This window comes from Vombatus ursinus, unplaced genomic scaffold (assembly GCF_900497805.2).
Source record: "Vombatus ursinus unplaced genomic scaffold, bare-nosed wombat genome assembly UNPS02014770.1, whole genome shotgun sequence".
NCBI classification, from domain to species: domain Eukaryota; kingdom Metazoa; phylum Chordata; class Mammalia; order Diprotodontia; family Vombatidae; genus Vombatus; species Vombatus ursinus.
The window spans coordinates 25,170,121-25,187,881 of NW_020954548.1; positions in this window are offsets into that span (position 1 = coordinate 25,170,121).

Consider the following 17,761-nt stretch of genomic DNA (forward strand, 5'->3'; position numbering starts at 1 on the left):
AATAGAGGCAGTAAAAGGAAAGCATAGGAATAAATGGAGCTTTCCTTAAGATGATATGTAGTCTCTAAGACCATCATCAAGCATTATCTCTAATGGGGATAAGCTAGAAGCCACCAGCCCTACAATCAGAGAGGAATGTCAATTGAGGGACTTGACAAGGTGTTGAGTATCAAAAACTGAGTCAATCCATATGGTGATGAGATTTCAGGTGATCAGCTTATATTATGTGAGGCATGATATTCTGTGGAGTAGAAACCAAGCATAGCTGCTGATGGAAAATAGAGTTGTCTGGAAAATTCAAACTAAGAAATCAAGTCAAAGAGGGATTAAATGGCTCACCTAGGGTCACACAGCTATTAAGTGTCTCTGGCAAGCTTTAAACTCAGGTCTCCAAGTTCAGCCTGCTGCCGTCTTAGACATCTTGTTGTTGTTCAGTTGTTTCAGTCACGTCCAACTCTCCATGACCCATTTGGGGTTTTCTTGGCAAAGATATTACTAGAATGGTTTGCCATTTCCTTTTCCAGCTCATTTTACAGGTGAGGAACTGAGGCCAACTGAATTAAGTGACTTGCCCAGGTCACAAAGCTAGTAAGAGTCAGAGGCCAGATTTGAACTCAAGATGAGTCTTCTGTGACTCCAGGGCCAGAGATCTATCCAGTATGCCACCTAGCTGCCCTATGTCTTAGACACAGTAAGTATTTAATATATGTTAAATCCAGTACTTCAAGGATCTAAGATTGAAACATTGTATACCTACTCCACTGATACAAATATTCTTTGAGTTATTTGTGTCAAATTTCTCCAGAGCTCAGTTTCATCAACTGTAAAATGAGGGGGTTTGAGATTTCTGGAAATTCATTGTCCTGTGACCAACTTGATAATGAGCCTTTTTATGAATGCTTGTCTGATGCATAACTGTGGCAGATTAAATTTATTCTCTCACCTGGTTCTGCTTTTATTCAAGGTTTATGCAAGATAATTGGTTTGGGTTAAGGAGTATAGTCTAAGAATGGGGATCAGAGATGTGAGATGATCTTTTCTGTGTGAGGCTAACCTGGCTAGACTAGTATTCATATCCATGCTCTCAGAAAGAGCAATGGTAGAGAAGAAAGAACTGGGTCTGGTGTCAAGACAACCAGATGGTTGGATCCTGTGCTTCTGTTTCCTTCCTGTGTGTCCTAGGGCAAGCCACTTCCTCCTTCAACAGCTCGGTGTCCTCAGCTGCAGAATGAGGGAGCTTGTGATCTTGAAGGTCCCTTTCTGAAGTCCTCAACCTCATCAGTCCCCCTCCCCATAAATGTTTAACACCTGGATCTGGGGAAGCGGTGGGGGAGAAGGACTGTAGGACATACTTTTTTTTAACATTTAATCTGCATGATTAACATTTTCTCCGTCACTTTCTTAAGTCTTAACAATAAAAAAAAAACAATAAATCAAGCTCTAATTTATACCATTTGTTGATTTCCAAGGCCTAAATGCTCTTACTCGAAATTTAGCAACTAGCTTTCTGGCCCCCTAATCCTGGTTTAAGCAGACTTCATTATACTTCTGGTTATCTCCTTACTAATTTACCCACTATATTGAGCAGTATATCTAAATGTAAGCTATATTGGATTGGTCATGAAGAGAACTGGGTCTAAGTTCTATCTCTGCTGTATCTAGCTGTGTGACCTTGAATAAACTATTTCACCTCTCTGGGCCTTCAGTTTTCTCATTTATCTGATGAGGGAATTGGATAAGATGATCTCCTTTCAACTCTAACATTCTCCTCAAACTTGTCAGTGAGTTAGGGAGGTGTCTAACCCCAAACAGGTAAAGACATCTTCTAGCAGAATGGGCAGATGAGAATAATTTGTTCCAGTGGCCACAAAGTTGGCAAAAGCAGGTGCTGTGGAACACTTAGAGCTTGGCCAGACATTGAAGATGTCAAGGTCATTCACTGAATCCCAGGCCATTGCTAGTCATCCTGACTTTTGTCTTGCCACTGGAGTTTGATGCCTCTGGAAACTAGAGTGAGGCTGATGACTTTGTACAACTCTGCCTCACTTAAATCCGATTCACACACGAGTCAAGATGTCAATAGTGATATCATTGGTCCTCTTCAAAAATGAAGGACAAACAACAACAGCATTTTGTCCCCCAAATAGCAAATTGTTTTTATGGGAAACCCCTGCCTCCCCTACTGAATTTTAAGTTAGAGGATCTGGTTCTGAAACCTGGCGCTAGTACTCACTGCCTGTGTGACTTTGGACAAATTCTTAAACTTTTCCAGAGTTTAGTTTCCTCAACTATAAAATTAAGTTGGACAGGATGGTTTCTAAGGCCCTTTCCAACTTTTAATCCTAGGAGAATTTTCTTATTTCAAGGAAAGCATTCCCAATTCTTTTGCTGAAAGTCCTTAGGTTGTGCTGAGTTAGCCCTCAATAAAGTACAAATCATGTACTATCAATTTCACACAGAGATTGATCTGAAATTTGTAATCTTGAGAAAGTAGGTGGGTAGATGTATCAGAGCCACATGAACTCCCACTGTCGTTGTCAGGTCACCGGACATGGATGATGCACCTGAGAATTCTCGGCTGTTCCCTTTGAGCTAAAGAGTTGCTGCAGGAGGAAACACCTGCCAGGAAGGGGCTTGGCACCTTAACCTACTGTGAAAGCCCAAGACGTCACTTGGCAACGATGACAGAACCCTTTCTTTCTCAGCTTTTCTTTCACACGGGGAGATCTTTAGCATTTAATAAATTAAAACCAAATAAATGAAAAGACAGAACACAACCAAAAATCTGTTAGCTATATTCCTTTCCAAGTCCCTCTGAAATTTGTATGCTCTTGGCTAACAGAGCCTTTTTAAACTGGCTAGTAGTGGGATCCCCCTCACTGGAGGTCCTCAAGGCAAAGCAAAATGGATGACCGGTAATCAATGATGTTATAGAATGGAGTCTTAGGTATAGACTGGATTAGAGGGCCTTGGGGACCCCTTCCAACTCTGAGATTCTGGGAACATTCAGTCAGCTCCTTTCAGGACACCTGTGTTGTCAGTACTTTGTGGAAAGCTTCATTATTGTGCCCATTGGCTGAAGTGGAGAAATGGAAAGGGCCAGAAAGGGAAGAAATTATCTTCATTTTTCACCTAGGGAAATTGAAACTGACCAGCTCCAGGTCACACAGGTTCAGACATATTCTTTCAGTGCTAAATTAAAGCTATTCCCTTGCACTATCCCTCAGTTCAGGAGTCTGTTAGAATGAATCTTAGTAACATTCTTAACAGCACACTGTGAAGTTTCTAGAAATAAACACTTTGTGCTGTGGATTTCCAAGGAAGCCAAGGAAAAGGCATTACTTAGAGCATGAAAATAATCTTCAGTAAGTACCAGAGATCCCTTGCAACTTTAAAAGAAAATCCTTTAATAACCATCTTTAAGACATTTGGAATGAAAGTATTATTGATATTAACTATAATAAAGGATTATCATAATAAATTTATAAAGAGCAGTGAGCAGACACATTGTGGATATTAGCTACAATATAAGTGACATAAAAGACATTATCAGAGACATGTACACCAGAAAAGAAAGTGATCCTATCATGTAGTAAGAATGAAAAAGGAGAGATGAGTAGTTGAGTACAGTAATGTTACCCCTGAGATATTAAAGAACCATAGAAAGCCTCCAACATATTAGGTGGATCCTTAGTAGCTCTTTATGGAGGTATTTTGATACACACTAGTGGGAATGGCGCAGTGGATAGAGTGGTGGAATTGGAGTTAGGAAGATGTAAGTTCAAATCTTGCCTCAGCTACATACTGTGTGACCTCAGGTACTCTTTGCGCTTAATCTCTTCTGCCTCAATTTCTAAATCTGTAAAATGACAATAGTAATACCACCTACCTCACAAGGTTGTGAGGATCAAATGAGAAAACATATGTAAGGTGATTTCCAAACCTTAAAAAGCTATATATCTTATGAACATAGAATTTTTTTTTAAAAATTGATATTTTTGGTTTTTTTACATCACCTAAATTTCTCCCTATATTCTATTCCTTTTCTCCCCTCAGAGAGCTATCCTATATGACAAAAAATATTTTTTAAAGAAAGAAAACAAAAAAAAGAAAGGAAACAAGGAAGAACACAGAAAATAACCATACACTGTGCTCTTCTTACCTCTGCAAAGGAGTAGGAGGAGGTATCTTCTCACATTGCCCTCAGAGTTCACAAATTACAAGATCTTTCTTTACAGGGGGAATTTGATGGGGTGAGAGGGGAAAGGATGTTGAAGAAATGGATATTGGGGCACTCAAGATAAACTTGGTGTATTTCACAATTTTGCCTCAAACCAGGCCTGTCGAGAAAGATGAATTTGAATTTCTTAATAAGTAGCATTTTCTTTCTATAAACTTCCAGCATGAAAATTCTGAACTGTCCAGTGTCACAGATAAAGTGCAATAAAAAGCAGGAACCTTAAAGGAATTTCCCAGCTATTTGAAAAGCTAGAAAAATGTGACAAATCATGAAAAATAAAAAATAATTTAAAAAATTTAAAAATCATGAAACTGGAATGGTTGCCTATTAGTAACAATCTTACCTGCTGCCTTTTCTCAAGTTTTGCTCCATGATCACATTTAAAAGTTTCACATTTATGTAATATTTTCATCAGAAGCTCTCATATGTATACTTTTTTTTTTTTTTTTGGCTAGGCAATGGGGTTAAGTGACTTGCCCAGGGTCACACAGCTAGTACGTGTTATGTGTCTGAGGCTGGATTTGAACTCAGGTTCTCCTCAATCCAGGGCTGGTGCTGTATACACTGAGCCACCTAGCTGCCCCCCAGAAACTCTCATATGACACAAATGACCCAGGAATACTTTGGGATTTCTCAATTCTCTAACACTTTCTTCCACCCAGGAAATTTGAGAAACTCATTATATTTACATCACTAAACAATGTTGCCACTAATTCCCATCCAAACACACAGTTAATAAACCTCAAAGAAAAAAACAAGTTTTACTTACAGGTTGAAGAGAATAATAGAACTTAAAACTCAAAGAAAAAATAATTTACTTACAGGTTGAAGAAAATAATGGAATTTAAAATAGAACCCATGGAAAATATCTACATCAATTGGTAATTGTCCCCTAGAGGCCTGTATATAATTATAGTTATGGTTATATATATATGTATAGTTATAGTTATAACTATATATAGTTATGCACAAAGTGGGGGGTCTCAGGAGGCGTTGCCTCTCAAAGTACTTCTGCAGATTGTTTCTCCTGCAGTTTTGCATTGATTCCAGCAGATGGCATTGGTATTCTTTCCCAGAACCCTAACTAGGAATTTTGTCACCTATTCAGTCCAGGGGAATAAGCCCATCCTGGTTGGATAGAGTCATGCTGGGAGATGGGGTGGTTTATCCCCGAAAGACTCCAACTCCATCATCTGCCTCATGGGTAGTGATTCTGACCTTACTCTCCCCCAACCCAGCAGAGACGGAGGCAAGATCCTGGAGATACAATGTAATTCTGCCTTGGTAAACCAAAGAATGCCCATGGTAAGGAAGTATGCTGCTCTCTGCCCCCATTTTGATGGTCTGTGTCAAAACCCCTAATTATCTGTGCCCATGTATGGCTCTGTCCCTCCGCTTTTCACTTCATCTAGCTCCAGTATATATATACATATATCCATACACACACACACACATATGTATGTGTATATATAGTGTGTGTGTGTGTGTGTGTGTATTAGCTCCTCAGGTGTTGCTGTCCCTTTGTCAGAGAGAAGTGAAAGCCTTCTCTGCCATGGGCCCCATCCCAGAACTGTGGAGAGGAAGACTCCAGAGTTTGTTTCCCTGTTTCACAGTTCTATCTCATCCAGACAATGCTCTATTCTGTAGTCTCTCCACCATACTACAGTTCCTGCTGACCTCTCCAAAATTTGCCCCAACATTAAGAACACATTGCCCTTTTCATCCCTAAAACATCTCCATCATTCACACCAAATTTAGACATAGTGACCCTAAAGCCTGATTTTCTCTTTTCTTCAGGTTCCTAACTGGTATGTCTCCTCCCATTATAAGTGTTTCTTGTAAGTCTAGATGTTTAACAAAACATCCTAATTCTTCCTTCCCTCCCAGTTATTTCTTAAGACCCCAGGAATTTCTTTTGCAGCTTGGCAAAGTTATTCAAGGTAGCCAACCATATGACAGATAAAGAGATTAGGAGGAGAAGCTGCATACTCCCCCCAGGAATGTTTTCAGGAGGGAGAGTAAAGGGAGAAACTGCCTATATTTTATTCCTCCACTGAAATTTTCTTCTCATGTTACATTATGGCACTGACGTGACCCTTAAACACAGAGGTGTCAGTTAAGCATGGGTTCTGGCAGGATCTACCACATTTCAGGTAAGGATACAGGTAATGGCCTGTATCCTTATCATCTGACATCCAGTCATCCTAGTTTGGAGAAGCTCATCTGAAGGTTGGCCATCAAGGAATGGACTTTTTGGCCACAGTATCTATTAAAGCTTGTCTACAAAGGCAGGTCTACCAAGGGGTGTAATAAGCATCAGTGGAGGTAGAACCCACATGAGTGAAATCACGGATTTTTGAAATAGGAAAAAAAGAGGTGATTTTGTTTTTTTGGTTCCAAGAAGTTAAGAGGCCTCTGAATTTTTGCTCTTGGTAGTTCTTGCTTTGATGAACATGTTTCATCAGTCCAACAGGTCTTTGCATGTGTTAATGTAATCTTTGGCTTACTTCCCCTTTTAAAAGAGGTAGAAGCAATGGAAATTTGGGAATTAACCTGCTTACCCACTTTCTAGGAATTACAGGGACTGAAATATATGACACTAGCATTTCTAGTTCCTGAATTCCTCTTATTTAGCAACTGAAAAACTTCAAAGTGACCTAACAGCTTCTTTCCTGTTCCTAATTTGTCATGGTGGAGTTAGTATGACATTGGAGAAAGAGCTCGAGACTTGGAGTAAGGAGATGTGGGTTCAAATCCTAGCTCTGAAGTTAACAAGCTGCATATTTGTAGGTTAATTAAAACCTCTCTCAGCCTCAGTGTCCTCATTTGTAAAGTGGAGATACTTAATTTGTACTACTTATCATAGCAGGTAGTTTTGAGAAAGGCTCTTTGTAAGCCCTAAAGTGAGAAATGTGAGCTATGATTATTAGGTTAGAATACTCACAACTCTCTGGGTTCTAGTGAGGTCAGGCCAGAATTTTCTAATGGGTGTTATGTTTGAGGTCCATAGGTGAGGGGGAGTTTCAGAACTATATTAACTTTGAAATGTTGGCTACTTGTGCCTAGACTTTTTCACCAGGGTAAACCGTAAGGCTAAGTGGGATAGAACATTGCAAGATTTTATAATTTCAAGAACAGCCCTGCACTCTCTCTCCTGCCAGGTTGTTATGATAGCAGTTTGACTTTGGTGGTCAGGATTTAAATCCTGGCTATGGGCTAAAGGTGACTGTTCCTTGGCTTTACTCTAATCTCTCTTTTAATTCAAAGGCCTTGTTTTTGTGGTACAAATGGTGTCTAGAGCTACTCTTCCACTCTTGGACTAGCAAGTTGGGTCAAAGGAGTAAGGCTATTTCTAACACTGATTACCAGTTTATATCAAGTATATAGCCAGACTTAAGTAGCTTTTAAAAACAGTCAAGTCAACAAGCACTATCTATTCGAGGCACAGGTTATTTGCTGAAAAGATAAAGCAAGACCTGATGTGCAGAATAAACAAACAGGAAACAAAAGGAAACCCATCCAAATCAAGAACCTACTCTTTTCAACCCTCTTTTCAACCTGGAGAGTGAAGTCAAACTTAAAGTGGTGACTTTTCCAATATTTTTCCTTAAATGTGCTTCTGGGTGTAATATAACTGATAAATGAGCTGCTTTCTTGCTTATAGGATAGGTGTCTTGGCTACTGGGTTAATTCCATATTAGGTTAGTCTTTCAGGTTCAGGGCTGGCTCCTCATCAGGGTTAGCTACTGTGGCTACCAGCAGATTTTGCTATAGATACCTATTGCTGGACCTTCTCTTGGCTCTTCTGACTTCTTAAAGGTCAGTAAAACCCAGTGCCTGGCATATAGTAGGTGTTTCATGAATACGTTTTAATTTGACTTTTGATGGTCTGGTCATAAGGTCAAAACCTGATGTGTTTGTCTGATACTTCATCACCTCAGATTAGGGAAAAAAAATAAACGCACCAGGTTCAGAAGCAACTTAGGTACCTTGTGTAAGGAGGTAAAGGGCTCTCCCTCAGTCAAGCACTTCTAGAAGCAGACTCATTACACCTTCCCTATTGATTGATACCAGGTAGGGCATTCTGGGCATGCTCCAAAGGCTGGGCCCCCATTGGCCATTCCCCAGATCAAATTTTTTAATAACATTTTAGCCTCATGTCATATGATAACATACTATAATAGGTCAAGATTCTCCATTCCCTCAATTGCAAAACTATGAACAGTGAAAGGCTCAAAGGAATCACCAGCACTTCTAGTAAAAGAAGGAAATAGAGGACCATAAATGATGGGTTAAATGTTTGGAAGGCCTCTGTGTTTATCTTGTTAAGGTTTGTTTAAATATTTGTTTGGCAGTCTTTATGGTTTCAAGATAAAAATCTTAAGGGTCTGGTTTTTTTTATTCTGTGCTTCTTGGTACTTCTGTTTCACTCCATGTTAGTTAGTAATATTCTGCAGTTGTGCATTGGATCATACCATACAGAAAAGCAGCATGATGAATGTGATAGACTTGGAGTCAGAATACCTGGCTTCTAGTCCTAGCTTTCAGGACTTACTTAATGCATGAGTGTCCCTGGGCAAATCACTTCACACGGCTGAGCCTCAATTTCACATGTGTTAGATGAGGGTAATAATACTGCATTCCTCTTTCACAATGTTGTGAAGAGAGTATTTTGTTCACTTTAAAGCACTATAGGAATAATGATTAATATTTATTATTAAGCACAGAGTATAAGGGGGAGAGGAATCAAGATGAAGGATTCAATAGAAATAGATGATTTTCCCTTTACCACTGAAGAGCTGATAGTTAAGTTGGAGTAACAGCACTTACTGACCTGAAAACAACCTGATCCATACTCAGGGCAAACAGGTGATCCCACTGATCTTCAGCACACTGGATCACTTCTGGTGGACCATGGGGTGGTGTAACTCAGGGCTGAAGTTTTTGGCACTTCAGAATGATGCAGCAAATCTGGGGTGGTCGGGTCCCATAAATGGGGGAGACTCACCTGTTTGCCTCCTTACCCTAAAAAAGCCACATTTTAAAAAATTACAAATTAATACCGTGCTCTGTGTCCCTTGTCTGCACTGGGCTAACAGCCTCAACAAAGCCTAGAGATGGTGAAAATATCAGCTAACTTTCATCACCTGACCCCACCAAATCAATATTCCCTGCTTCCTAGGGAAACAAATAAAGCCTTTTAGCCTAGCTACTTGTGCTAATTGCACTTTGTGCTGCTGAGAAACCAAGTTATTTTGGGGAGTTTCTGAATCTTCTGGGCAAAAGTTTCTCTGCTCACAGCGTAGTAGCAGAAGACACCACGAAGATAGCGATGTAGTGGGAACATGAAACTTCGACCTTTGGGCAGCAAACTTTGACCTTTGGGCAGCGCTGCCCTTCTCTCTATCCACAACTTCCATCAACAGTGCCAGTGTGAGAAGCAGCCATCAGGATAGCTCCCTGCATGGTTCTTTTTTCAGGAACAATTCCCATGGCTCACATAAGAGAAAGACACAATGGGAAGCCAAGTGTGGAGAGGGAGTGAAGGGATTCCCTTATAACTGGAATACTCAGTGGGAGGTTGTTGGACAAGTAAACACACCAACTATGCCATTTCATAGGAAAGAGATACAGCAGGGCTTCCAGCACCTCTCTCACTAGCAGGTTCGCTTTTGATCCGGTCAGACAGGAAGACAGGAACGGAGTCATAGTAAGGGGTCAGATAAGCTTACTTTATTCTAGTTGTCTTCTCAAAGGGAGTTTGCTGCTAATGGGAGCACCAACTCCTACAGCATTCTCTAACAACTCTTCTCACAGGGGCTGGTGTGAAGGGGAGGCAGCTACCCCTCTGTCTCGATGGGGTCAATGAAATAAGCACAGCTTGTGCTCTCCCCTATATCCCCTCAAGCCTCAATGGGGGCCGGTTGAGGCAAACACACCAATTCCCCCTCCCACGCTTTGATGGGGGCCGATCAAGGCACACACAGCGTTCCACCTTGTACATTCACCCTTAAGGGGGTCCCCAGTCGCTGACCAGTGCCCACTTGCTTTATAGGGCAACAGACAAAAAAGGCATGTTACCAGCAATAGCCTCACAATTTTACATCACTTCATCCCATTATCTACCACGACTGCGCAGTAGAAACTGTTTTGAACCATGATAGTGAGAACTCATATCTAATACCTGGGAAGTAGAGATTGTTATGGCTATGGATCCTGGCAAGAAAACTCTAAGAAAGAATAACAAAAATTCCACTTTACGTGCACTAAAATTCACCTTACTTACAAAGGTGTTAAGTGAGTGGGAGGTACCTAGCCTGAGAGATGGAAAGAGAAGTTATATAAGGAAAGACTCACTTTAATTCAGAAAGGACTGACAAATGAAGACTCAGTGAGATCCCCATAGCTATTTAAAGTGACTCAGTGTAGAAGGTAAATGCTGTGGGAACAGAGTGGAAAAGTAGGTTTTGAATACTGTAGAGGCATTCTGGCCACAGACTCATGAAACAGCTAGAAAATATCTATAGTTCAGAGGCAGACTGGCCCTAGATATTTCATTTTTAAAGAGCCGGAATGTTAGCAGCCGTTTCCTCTCCATCTAGATAATTGAGAGCTGGTACTTCTTCCTACAAGAAGGAATAACTGGTGGAGGGCAGGAGGATGTTGCATAGTGGAAAGGGAGAGGGGAAAGAAAAGCCCATGACAACTGATGGGGAGACAGACAGACAGAGACAGAGCACACAGAAACAGCAGCAACAGCATATTTGAACTGAGAATAGTGTATTGGTCCATTGTTTCTCATCCTGCCCCCCCAAAGTCTCTGTCTTTTTTTTTTTTTTGCTAAGAATATCTTTTTCTCTACCCTGATCCCTCAGATCCAGGCAGCAGTTCCGTGTTTCATTTCTCTGGTGAAAAACTCAGTAGACAAATTCACAGCTTAAATTGTATAAAATTTTTACAGAATCTCTCGATTCATACTACCTTCCCCTCCTTATTTGTAGGGCAATCTGATTAATGGGGGAGGGTGGGGAAGAGCTAGTCTAGATAGATATGGGAAGCAATGCTAAGCAGTATGCTCTTAATTGGCACCAAAAAAAGGGGGGGGGGAATCCAGAAGTTAGTTTTAAATGAATAAGTTTGAAGTGCATGGAAGTGAAGAGCAGAAGTGAAATATATTGTTCCCCAAACTGTTGAGTCAGGGAAGAAGCACCACAAGAAGACTTTGCAATCTGAAGCTCCATGAAAGAAGGCAGTTAATTCTTCCTGGGACAGTAAGGTACTCAATGACAAAATACCTTCAAGATTAACAGTGAACCTTCTGAAAATATCTGTGGTGGGGATGATAACAACAATGCCTTTTTTGGCTTTAAAATCAGGCCTTACATTGAAACCCCAGAAAACAAATTTAAATGCTAGTCAAAGCTTGCTTCTAGTACTAGCATATAGTTATACCATGTTCCCCTACCATGACACTAAGCCTTTTACTTTGTATATTCCTCTACTAAGTAATCTTTATTTAAATGTAAGTGTAGCAAAGTCTGCCTCATAAGTAAACCAGGTTTTAGCTTTCGGTGTTACAGATGCTACTTGGATTTCCTTAGTTCGGCTCACTGCCCCAAATTTTGCTTCTGTCTTCACTATCCTATTCAAGCTGCTCTCCCAAAGGTCATACAGGATTTCCTAATTAGCCAACCCAGCAGTCTTTTCTCAGACTTCAATCTACAGCTTCTTTGTCACATTTGTTATGACCCTACTTCTTGGAACTCTACCCTGAGCTTCTGTTCCCCTGCCATATACTGAAAACATAAATGTTGAAATTAATAGTGTTTTAAGGTTTACAGAGTTCCACATACATTATCTCAATTGTTTTAAAATTTTATTTTAAAATGTATTTTTTTTCCATGCGTTTATAATCTGTCTCTTCTACTGCCCTCTCCAATGAACAACAACAAAAAAAATTAAACCCTCGTCATAAATATGCATAATACAGAAAAATGAATTTCCACATTGACCATACTACAAAATATCTCTGTCTGGGTTTAAGTTCATCACCTCTCTCGAAGGAGGGGGTTGGTGTATTTCATCTTCAAGCTTCTGGATTTGTGGTTTGTTTTTGTATTGATAAGGCTAAAGTCTTTCAGAGTATTTCATCTCATTTTACCCTCAAAACCACTACATGAGGGAGGTACTACAAACATAATCACTCCTTTTCTGACTTATTCTCTGGCATCAGTTCTGTCATTGAAAGGGGATTAGACTTGTTTTGCTTGACCTTGGGACAGAACTAGAAGCAGTAGGTCGAAGATGTAGAACAGCAAATGTAGGCTTAATGTAAGGAAATATTTCCTACCAATAGTTACCCTAATGTGGAATGGGTTACCTTAGGAGATAGTGCGTTCTCCCTCACTTGAGGTCATGAAGACACCTGAATGATCACTTGCTGGGGACACAATAGAAAGGATTCTTGGTTGGGCATGGGTTAGACTCAGTGACTTCTAAGGTCATTTCCAATCTGGACAGTCGTCCTTCTAGGAGCCATCACTGATACCTTCTTCTCCCATAACTAATCAATTGCCAAGTTCTGTCACTTCTTCTGGAATATCTATCAAACTTATACTTTTCTTTCCATTCTGACTGTTACTACCTTATTTTAGATCCTTTTAAACTCTCATCTAAACCATTATTAGAGCCTCCTAACTGGTCTCCCTGCTTCCAGTCTCATTTTTACTCCAACTCATCCTATACATCACTGCCAGATTAATCTTTCCAATACATAGGTCTGACCATGTCAGTTCTTTGCTCAAAAAGACTTCAATGTCCCCCCCCCCCCACTCTCTGTCAAATAAAACCCAAACTCCTTCAATTGGCATTCAGGAAAATCCATAATCTATCTTTAGCCTTATTTTTCACAACTCCTCTTCATATAGTCTCTGCTTTAGCCAAACCGTGCTCCCCATATACCTATTTTTTTTAAACAATGTCCCAGTATCTGGATTCCATTCCCTTTGCTTCTCTCCCCACTGTTTACATATTGAAATTCCTTCCAACTTCCAGACTCAACTCAGATATCATCTTTCTTTAAGAAGCCTTCCCTGATCAGCTTAGCTCAAGGGAATCTTTCTGTTTTCAAATCTGTTATAAAACTTTAGAACTTTCCTATACATTTTTCTTGTTGTTGTTCAGTCATGTTCAATGTTTTGTGACCCCATTTGAGATTTTTATGGGAGAGATACTGGAATGCTTTGCCATTTCCTTCTCGAGCTCATTTTACGGATGAGGAAACTTGAGACAAACAGTTAAGTGACTTACCCAAGGTCACACAGCTGGTAAATGTCTGAGGCCAGATTTGAACTCATGAAGATGAGTTGTCCTGACTTCAGGCCCAGCACTCTATCCACTTCACCACCTAGCCGCCCTTCCTATATGTTTAGAAGGTTATAATTTGTTTTGTAATGATTTGTGTCATTGTTTTATCCTTCATACTATATTATAAGCTTATTGAGGGCAAGGATTGATTGTCTTATCCATTCTTGTATCTCTATAATGTAGTAGAATGGTTTACAAATAGTTGACGTTAAATAACTTTTAAAAATCAAATTTCTCCCCAAACTAAACCAACTGTGTTCACCCAAAGCTTTCTTTCTCCCAGTGTTAAGTTGTATATCTTCAACTCTCTACTGAACATTAACATTTGGATTTTCCAGTATCATTTCAAATTAGTATTCAAAACTGAACTCCCCCAAAACCAGTTCCCAGTCCTGACTTCCCTATTTCTATCAACAATGTCATCATGCTTCCAGTTAACCAGGATCGAAACCTCAGAGTCATTGTTGACACATACTAAAATCCACTCAGTCATATGTTTCTCAAATGTCTCTTTTCTTATCCATTTTCGCTGCTATTTCCTTAGGTCAGACTATCATTACTATTGTTTTGGAACAGCAGACAGTGAGTGTGGTGTATTGGATAGAGCACTGAACTTGGACTCCGAGAGACCTAGGTTTAAATTCTGGCTCAGATACAACATATATACAACATACTAGCTCTCTGTGACCCTGGGTAGGCTACTTGAACTCTGTGGCTCAGTTACCCCATCTATAAAATGAAGAGGTTGACTCTATTCTTCTAAGATCTCTCCTGAGTCTAAATCTGTGATTCTGTGTTCCCGTGAAAAGTCTCCCACAAAAGACATCCCCTTAAAACAGTTAAGTGAAACCATTTAATAGAGCAATTATTATTGATAACACATCACTTTCCATTTTTTGTAGTTTAACATTTGTTAACAGAAAGATATGATGTATGCTTTAACTTTAATAAATTTGGTAGCAGCATTATCCACTGCATTTCACCTGAGTTTGGTTGCTTTTTAGTGTTTGCTTTATTTTATATTAGGCCATCTAACACCAGGCCTGGAGTCAGAAAGACCCAAGTTCAAATCCAGCCTCAGACACTTACTGGCTGTGTGACCCTGGGCAAGTCACTTAACCCTGTTGCCTCAGTTTCCTCATATAAAATGAGCTGTAGAAGAAAATGGCAAACCACTCCAGTATCTTTGCCAAGAAAACCCCAAATGGGGTCGTGAAGAGACTGAAAACAACTAAACAACAACTTATTTTCCATTGCTATATAGATGATAGGACTGGCTATATAATTTCATCGATTAATCAACAAACATTTATTAAGCACCTACTATGTGCCAGGCACTGTGCTAAGGGGTGGAATATACAAAAAGAGGCAAAAGACAATCCCTGCCCTTAAAGAGCTTACACTTGATTAGACTGTAGTCATTAATAGAGAGAACTCTCAGAGAAAACTCTACTAATGTAGGTATGCAGCCCTGGCAGGTTTATACTAAAGCAACATTAACCTTACTTTTCAAATACTAATAGAAATGTGAGTTATTAATTACTTAAATATTTCAATGTATCTTTGAGTTCATTGATGTAGGTCCTTCCTCCAAGAATTCAGATCCTAACCAATCTAAACCTTCTGATTCTACAATGACTTTGATTCATGTCCTTCCATAACTCTTCCATAAGGCCCAATCATTATTCTGGAGGCCTTTCTCAGCATATTTTAACTTAACACTTGAGCTGTCTACTTATCTCTTCATCTTCAATCAATGAATCAGTCAACAAGTGTTTACTGAGCACCTGCTAATGTGCCAAATGCTGTACTAGTTACTGGAGATATAAATACCAAAAAATTGATCAGTCTTTATTGTATGAGGATTGTATATTCTGATGAGAGAGACAATATATACTTATATAAATATATACAACATCAATTGTGGTTGTGGTTGTGTGGTTTGTCCTTCGTTCTCAAGGAGGACCATGACATCAGGGAGATGATGATGTGACTTGCAATTGACTTTGATTTGAGTGACGGAGGGCTGTGCAAAGTCACCACCCTCACTTTATCCTCCAGAGCCATCTGGATCCAGGGGCCAGATATCTATCAGGAAGACTGGAGATGGCCCAGGATGCAGTGGGAGACCTTGGCCCTTTTAAGCTAAGGTCCTTCCAGGTTCTCATTTTGAGTGAGGCAATACACATTTAGTGAAAAGGCCTTTTTAAGAAGTGAGTCAAGGGATGGCCCCTTTAATTAAAAAAAAAATCACACTAGGAGGGGAAGACCCTCAGAGTTGCTGGCCAAAATATAAAGAGAATAAATGCAAATATATACGAAGTAGATTAATACAAGTTAGTTTGGGAAGGAGGGCACTAGCAGTTGGGGGAATCAAGAAAGGCTTCATGGAGAAAGTGGTGCTTGAGCTGAGACTTAAAGGGAAAGAGCGACACCCTAAGGCAAAGGTGAGGAGAGAGTGTATTGCAGGTATGTGGTGTGGTCAGTACAAAGGAAAAGAGACTGGATATGGAGTGTTGTATATGAAGAACAGAGAGAAAGCATTGTTTGGCTGTGGGAGGAGGAGCAATGTCCAGTGAGGCTGGGAAGATAGGTTGGGGCTAGGTTATGTGTGGCTTCTTCCTTTTGATCTGTCTTCCTAGCCTCATCTTCCTTGCAAAGAATCCACAATAGCCCCAGTTCTATGTCTGTGGTTGGTAGAATTTTGAGAAAATATTTCCTCTCCAGTGTGACTCCAGAAAGGAAAGCTACATTTGTATCCCCCTATAATGCATTGCTCCACATAGTAGGAAACTAATAAATATTTTTGGGATGGGGGAATTGGTATTTGTGGAATATCTTCTTTTGGGAGGAAAAGCTCTTATTTTCTCTTCTGTTGCCATTCAAAATAGGTGGAAGAAACATTATAATAGTGAAGAGGATTCCTTTTACCTCTTGCTTATATTCTTTTATCTCATATATTCCATCTACCTTCATCTGAGGAGGGATTGAAGAGAAAGGCATTGCTAAGCTCTCCTCTGTTTGCTCTCCAGGTTTACAGAGTATCTCGTAATACTACCTCTTGAGAGACAAGGAGTAGCTACAGTACCACAAAACTGGTTTCCAGTGTTACACTCCAGTGCCTACCAGCCCTTGTACAATGAACTGTTCTGTTCTTGCCACTCAAAAACTTTTTTTCCCTTTTCATGTGTAGATTCCCCAGAAGTGTTTTGCTAAGTTAAAAAAAAAAAAGCCAAACCTCATAAAAATTTCTCTCTGTCTGGAAATTTGCACATGTGAAAATATTTCGACTTAAACTGATTGGAGGGCAAAGAGCTCACAAGACCAGCTCACACAGATGATGACCAGAACCTGACTAGCAGCTGCTCAAGGTCACATGCTTCTCATGTACTCTGTCACAACTAAGCCATGCATGGAGTACACGGGCAAATTCAAAACTTGCTGATGAATCAAGCCTTGTCCTTTTGCAAACTTCCGCTTCCTGAAGCTTGAGCCATGGGGTTTTTGAACAGAGAAGAAAAGATTTGGAAGCGCAGCTATGGAGAGTGGGATAGTGAGTTGATAAGGGAAGTATAGTAGGATTGCCTAGCAACAATGGGGTCTCAGTTGAGGTTGTGTCACATAAATTTGTAGTTGACCAAGTCATAACAATTGTGTGTTTTCTTTATCTTTGTTCAGAAACCTGTATGTAGAAGTGTAGGTGACAAATGGTGGAAGTGATGCAAGGCTGAGGCTTGACTGGGCATAGTCAGTAATATGATGAGGTGGCAAGGATTTCAGAGAGGATAGTATAGAATTGGTATTTTGGTTTCTCTTCACTTCCCTTTCAAAACACCGGATGGAGAGTAACTACAACCTAAAATAAGGGGGAAACAGAGGGTATGAAGATTGAAGAATCTGCCAAGTATGCAAATCCATTGAGAATTTGTTTGATACTCTTTGTAGGTCAGACATTAAGAAAGTGAAGGCAAAGTTAAAAAACAGGCCCTAACGAGGTATGCTGACTTACTAAAGAGATTCTGCTGAGTTTCTTTAAAAAATTATTTTAAAATGTATTTTATTTCACTACAGATTTACATATTTGCTAATTTCCCCTCTCATCCCCTCCCACCTTAAATAAAAAACAGTCTTTGTAACAAATAAGCATAGTCAAGC